This window comes from Pieris brassicae, chromosome 5 (genome assembly GCF_905147105.1).
Source record: "Pieris brassicae chromosome 5, ilPieBrab1.1, whole genome shotgun sequence".
Lineage (NCBI taxonomy): Eukaryota > Metazoa > Arthropoda > Insecta > Lepidoptera > Pieridae > Pieris > Pieris brassicae.
In genome coordinates this window covers 3294376-3301736 of record NC_059669.1, presented here as the reverse complement: position 1 = coordinate 3301736, position 7361 = coordinate 3294376, and the positions used below count along the sequence as shown (strand labels likewise).

Sequence of the window (7361 nt, the reverse complement as noted above, 5' to 3'; positions counted from 1 at the left end):
TTGTTTAAACCGCGTGAATCTTCCCGCCAGTCAGGTGAACTTTCTGCCCTCTCTACAAGGGCAACGACAATATTGTTCTATATAAAATATACAAAATAATTGTTTACATTTAAAGACAAAAATAACTTATAGTAAGATAGCTGCTACAATACAACAAAATAGAAGTAATGCACTTTTTGTTTAATCGTCAATCCATACAAATTTGACGTTCGACAAAATTTTCCGTTTCCCGCAAATTCTCATTAGGTTACATGGATCGTAAAAGCCAAGAACTTAATTAACGTTCACAGTTCTTGCTCAACATTTATTTGGGCATGAATTCGTTTCTCGTAATAAAAATAAACAATGAAAGCCGCCCAGGTGTGTAGACTGTAGGTGTGGCTTACATATAAATTTGCACTGTTTACTTATGCGTTTAGGAAACAAAAATATGTAGATATAAAGTCTTGTGTAAGCTGCGTGATTGTTAATAATCTTTGGAACTTACGAACTGATTTTAATAATGATTTTAGATGTAAACTACTTGAGTTGAGTTATTCACATAGTAAACTCTTTATTCATTGTTATAATTATTAGTATGTTCATTGTCTTCTTATATGTGATCTCCTTAATATTGTATTATTCATCTAATACTCTGACTTTATATTTTATTTATTTTGATGTTTTCGTTAAACGGATGTTTTTGTTTGTTTCTTAATAAATCAATAATTATAATAGTTGTTGTCCCGTTTTCACGCGAACCACGAGCAATATCTGGTATAGTCTATACTTATTGGGTTTTATTATAAATGTTAATAAATATTTCACAGTATGAAAAATAAAGTGTTATTGATGTAATCCTATAAAACATAAATCTAAAAAGCGTTATGGAGTAAAATAACTTGTAAAAATATGTTATTGTACGTTAGTCATGCTAGAAAATAAAATCGTTGCAAATCTGATTCAATCTTGGATTTTAATCTCGTCGGAGACTGTTGTTGATCGAAAAAAAATATGTGTATATGTGTAATTAAACGTAGGAACCTTACTTTTGTTTACGTGTTTACTGCCGTGGTACGTCATAGGGTACATCTTCTGGTGGACTGAACACCTTGCCTAGAAAAACGTTTTGGCAGTTTTTTGAAATTATTATGTTTAATTTAAATTAATTAAGCCAATACTTAAAAGTATAAAATCATTGTATAGGTTCCATAATGACAAATTGAAAATATGAATTGATTTTAAAATCTTTTCAAATATCCCTTTGTTCCATTCAAAAAAGCATTCACAAATAAAACTTATGTGTTCGCACTTCGAAAACAATCAACAGTAAGAAATTATTTACACTAAATGTATTCATATAAGAAAATGTTCTAAAACACTTACGCTACTTGAAAAATGATACATATACATAATCATTTTCTAAGACCACGTACCAAATATAAATCCTATATATAATATCAGATTTACACATAAAGATAACCATAAGAGTATTTAGAACTAATATATTCCTTTCAGAAATTCCTGTACGAGGTTTGAGCCAAATTATTAACATATTTCACCATTACGATATTACAGATTTAATTACCATACTGAATACTTCGAATATACTAGCAATGTATTTCTAATACTGCACCGTTCGTTTACAAACTGTATATAATTATATCGATAACGTAATAAATATGTTGTTACGAAATGCTTTATACATAATCCGACTTAGGGTCTTTCAAGATTATGGGAACTGGGTGGTGTTTGATTGCTAAAATTCATGAGATAGTATGTTCGAATTTCAAATATAATTGCTGTGTCTTTGTATTTTAGTTTTGATATTGTTTAAAGTTAACATTCGAATTTTAAATATTATTTATGTATAAGTAATGAAATCATTATTTTTAATGTTTCTATATTCGATGTTAAAAGTGTGTTCGAATTTCAAATATTATTGTTATGCAAGTGTTAGAAGGGACAAAGCTTTATTATTATTGCGATAGACTATCCAATATTTTCACCATTCGACTATTAAGCGCTGACACTACCAATTCGTTCGGCGACAACATTTTAACCCTTTCATCGTGATGTAATCCAATTTGCGTGGACGCGTGAGGAGCAAACTACCATGGCTCCTCTCGATTTACACACGTCGAATGGACCATTTGATTTGATTTCAGTTTAGAGGGAATTGTTTTGTTGTTTTTTAAACTAGTTCATTAGTCGCACAACCTATTTGAATGAACAAGTTTGTTCTTGCGTGAAATTATTTTAGGTACATTTTCGAATAAGGCTTTGGATGTTTTGGCAATGTTTTTTGCTAAAATTACATAGTGAAATTCAATCGTACTACTCGCGATCTTTGACAAATTTGTCTGTTGTCTTGCTGTGCATTTATTAAACTATTACATAATAAATGCACATCAAGATCAAGTGGCATTTGCTATGCAATTTTTTACAGGCGGTACAGAAGTATGGATAAATGCTAACAACTTTTCCTTTTTAATATTACGCCAAGATTTATATATTTACTCGTTGTACTCTGTGGCTTCAACCGTCATACCATGCTGTGCATCGTATTGCATCGGTAACTTTTTTTTATAGACTCGTTAAACTGTGGTACATTTAGATATATTGGAAATAGTTTCCGCAGCATTCGCGATATAGGTATTTTAACGTTGGGTTATATTAAAAGGATCCCTAACTTGTTTGATAATATTCTATAGCCTTTTTTCATCAGGGATAATGTACGATTCCAATGGTAAAATATTTTTTTAAATACTGCAACTTTAATCTAGTATATTCAATGCAAACCGTCACACAAGTCTCCCCCTTTTTAATATGAACAATCGTCCATCAATCTTATGATCCGTTCAAAAACAATTGCATACCTGTCTATCTATATATAGGGTGCTGTCACCCGCAATTAACACGCGGTCTCTAATTTATTTCTTTTGTCACCTTTTTACAGGAACATTTGACATTCAGAACTATATATACAGTCGAGCCTTTTATTTGCGAAGGATACAGAAAATCTACACAAGCCAATCGCACACTTCCGTTCCGATGCATGTGTGCGAAACCTTTGTATTGAAAGGTAACTCCTACTCTATATTTTTTCAGAGTTTTAATATTTCGAACATTTTAGGTAGACGTTACGGCCTAAAAAGTTTGAGTATTGGTTTTTGCGTTTCGACGCCTTATTTTTATACAAAATAATTTACACTTGTCTATAGAGTGGCCCGGTAGCCCTCTCCGAGGTTCTTATATTACTTCCTGTCTCATACAAATACTTGTTTGGATTTTGTATATTAAATAAAACAATTTCTAAAAAGAATTAATTTGACAAGCGTTCGTGTACGATACAATATGATTAAAAAAAAATTGTCTTTCACTCTCATTGGAAACTCCAATCCTAGCAAGTCCGGTGACAGCCTTTTAAGTATCAACACTTTTACTGGTCTTCTATTTATTTATTTTCATACTAAGTTAAACTTGTTATGTAGTCCTATACCATGGCATCTGCATTTTACGTGCCTGCACTGCAATTACACGTGCGTCACGTAGTCCGCGGTCAGTGTTTGTTGCCTCGTGGAACCTCAATCTTTTGATATTTTCTGTGCATTCAAATTCCTAACATCGATTGTTTAGCCGTTAAATTAAATTAGTTTAAAATATTTGTTTTTTTAAACCTTCCGCTGTGGCCTTCGTAATTAACTTACCATACATCAACAACCAGACACAACATTCAGCCCTTAGTGCTTGCAAGACTGTGAAATCATATGCAGAATAGGTGGAAAGTAATGCAAACTCCAATCAAACTGCAGGCCATGCTTTCATGACGCAAGCTGTATGCCTAAGAAATGTGGTGTGTTCTACCCCTCATTATATTTAGAATTAAATATATTGCCGATTGTTGTCTCCGTAGTTCAAATATATACAAACAAATATTTCAGCGGAGTACACACAGCTAAAGTAGGGGATTAAAGTCTAATAACATTTTTCTAAGTCTGATAAATCTCTTTGTAAATAGATCAAATTGTGCTTATAATAACAATTTCTGTAACAAAACTTTCAACGCGCTAAACTCACAAACACATTCAGCTTCATTACAATATTATAACAAAAACAAGTTGTTCTAGAGTTATCAAAGAACAATGTAGAGTAGAAGTTTCAGAAGAAAATATATTATCTTTGTAAATGTGTAGTTGTTTCTGTACGAAATAATTTTGAAATTCATAGATTTTTTGTTACCAGAGCTATGCATATAATTTAGCCACATATGCCTCGATTTCAATATTACGGTGTAATACAATCGAGGCGATGCAAATTTTCTAAATATAGAATCTTATGGGCAATTTTTAAAGCTAGTACGTATAATCCCAGAATGTAATCCATCGAAATTGTTTTTCAGCACGCAACGGAATGTTATAAAAACAACCGTTTATTATACAAGAACTTATATTTACTTAGCGATTCGAATTTGTTTATTATTAGTCCTTTACGATTTAGGTTAAACATTTATCCATAAACTAAAAAAAAGGCGTTATTTTAATAAAATATTTATTTTCAGTGTTTGTTCTGTGGCTATTTGGAAGTTCAACGCTTTAGTATGCAGTTCCTCCACTATTCGAGATGGCGATAGCTATTTTGCTTGGGATTTACATTTGCCCGTCTTTCCATTAAACCTTAGGGTCCTTGAAAATAAGAACGTACCAATTCTTAAAAGGCCAGCGAAGCACATGCGAGCGCTCTAGCAATGGTTTCTTATTTTACAATTTAACCAATAAATAGTCAGTCGTCGTCAACACTGTCAAAAATATATGAAAGATTTAGCAATGTCAGAAAAGTTCCGCCGGTTTTACATCAACTTTTAACTAAATATCAATACATTATTTGTATTGTATTAAAACTATTAAAGTCGTATTGGATATGGATTATGGATTATCACTGAAAAGCGATCCGTTCCTGGCAAATAAATACTATGTATTAGTTCATATATTTACAGTAATATACTGCTACAAAATAGCGTCGGTAAATAATACTTTAGTATTTTAAATATTTTTTCTAATAATAGTAAGATAAGTATCGTGAAAGGCTACCTTCGTGACAAATTGTTATAAAAGAAACAAGTCAAGATATTTGAATTTACAACTTCCTTGTCTTTTTTTTAAATACGGTGAAATTTATAAACTTTATACATTTTTAGTTACACAAACTATCACGATATTCGAATTGTATGGAATAACTTGACTTTGTATATAAATAACTTCAATGGGATATTTGAAAAATAAAGTGTTATTGAGAGTCATTTCTATAAAAATGGCTTTAAAAAGCTTTATAAAGTTTAATAACTTGTAAAAAATATATAATTTGCCATACACCCTTACAGTCTGTCACATGGCACAAAACGTTCATAGATTTTATTTACTTAAATTAATTGATTGTTAAATGGGCGATTAGTTAGCCTTTACATGAAGCCTTAGCCTGCCTAATCCTAACTTTCTCATGCATTTACTTTCATGTACATAACATATGAGTATTTGTTTTACTTATGACAAATACTACGTAAAACGTACTGTGTCTGTGAATGGTGCAACTCTATCGTGCCTTTTTAATCAAAAACTACTCACTTAACAGAATCAAAAATAACAATTTATAATGTCAAATATTGCCAATTATAATATATTATTTTTATTAATCTTATCCTTATGTTTAAGGTTTTGTAATTTTGAGGCACCGAGCGAAAAACATTAATTGTTTCGTGGGAAGTGGAACACTTGGATAAACTATACTAAGAACGTTTTATAATAACATCCTCCGGGGCATAAATCTTACACATCTGCTTAATCGATTACTTTCAAGGCAACGCTCGCTCCTTTAAAGAGAAAAACAATAAAATTTTTGCAAGGCTCGAACCAAGGTTTTAAAATATAGAACAAAAACAGGTAAAGTGAATCTTGTACGAGCCTTACTTCGCTGCATGTCTTGGTTTTGTCACGGGAATTGTCGGACTTGTCACAAAGTCAGCAAAAGCTCGGAACAAAAAGCAGCTTGCTCGGCATTTTCTATTATTTCTTTACAACTTATATTCTGTGGAAGTTTATTATAAAAGCAACGGTAGGAATCTATATATTTATTAAAAGAGACGTTGTAAACAAGTCTAGAATGATAGCGGCTAATCTCTATTGAGATTGGCAATTCATATTATTATTTGCACAGGTTGTCCCTATAACCTTATCAGATTCGTGTAGTTCCGAGCCACGGCGTTTAGCTTTTTATTTTTATTTATGTATTATTTGGCTTCATCTAAGGTTTAAACAAAACACGTCAGACAGTTGATGATGCTAGTACACCTTTGACTGTCGAGGAGTTATGCCAAAACATAATCAGGACCTTTACGAACAAGCATAGCATTTTTCGAAATGAAAAATTTTAATGAGAATTCGCCCACAATTTACAAGAATTATAAGTGTACGTGTTTAGGTAAAATAAATATTGACCGGTTGAATTTGGGAATTTTAATGAACAATATTTATAAACGGGTATGTGAGTAATGAAATGTATGGGCGAAGCTCAATTCGGCGTATAATTAGAATGAAAGTTAATTGCTTTTAGTTACTGTATGTGCGGGTTTTTAGACGTATAATAATATAGCAGTTAAGTAAAATTTGTTGAAGAATGAGGTCATATAATTTTGAGATCTAAAATCAGGTGACTTCATATAGTAACAGAACAACATTCAAAATTTGCCACGGTCTGTTTTCTAATTGATACAGGGTTACAAAATATATATATAACTATTAAGATAAAATCATAAATATTATTAATAACAGACATAATATTTGTAATGAACGATATGACACCTACTGGTTGAATTACTGTCAACAAATATTTGGTATGCAAATTATGACAAAAAATAAATTAATAATTGATAATTCCGATAAATCTGATATTATATCAACATAAATCGTTTGAAGCGGTGAACAATACTTCAGGGGCAACATAGTCACTTTTATTACAATTATTCTACTAAACTAATCTTTCCAAACTTTACAAAGAAAACTTCCACAAAATCAATATCTTTATGCAATTATTATGAATTTGATAGCAGGATATTTCTCATACTTCGACCTCAGAATATACCTTTAATTTTCCATGAATCCCTTTTAATTTCACGACCGGCACGTTCTCCTTTACGTCCCGCCTCGGTTTTATAACGAAGATTAATATTTTAACGCCGTTCTTGCATAATCAGAACCTAATGCAGCTTTGTTTATTAATATTTTTAAAATTAGTTATTGAATATGGTTTTGCTCATTTCTCATCTTCTTCTTTCGAAAGTTGGCGATCATCATAGCTACTTTAATTTTAGATGCCGCGCTTCTTAACAG

General features: G+C 31.2%; 1 long non-coding RNA gene across 2 annotated transcripts; it reads left to right on the top strand.

Annotated features, from left to right (window-relative positions):
* The first annotated feature begins 854 nt into the window (after positions 1-854).
* Positions 855-4806, top strand: LOC123710093. 2 transcript variants are annotated; one of them, XR_006753798.1, is made up of 4 exons: positions 855-1015; positions 2429-2554; positions 2939-3064; positions 4541-4806. It is a non-coding gene; the product is annotated as an uncharacterized LOC123710093 (long non-coding RNA). The 2 variants fall into 2 exon arrangements; XR_006753797.1 differs by having other exon boundaries at positions 855-1053.
* The last annotated feature ends 2555 nt before the right edge of the window (positions 4807-7361 follow it).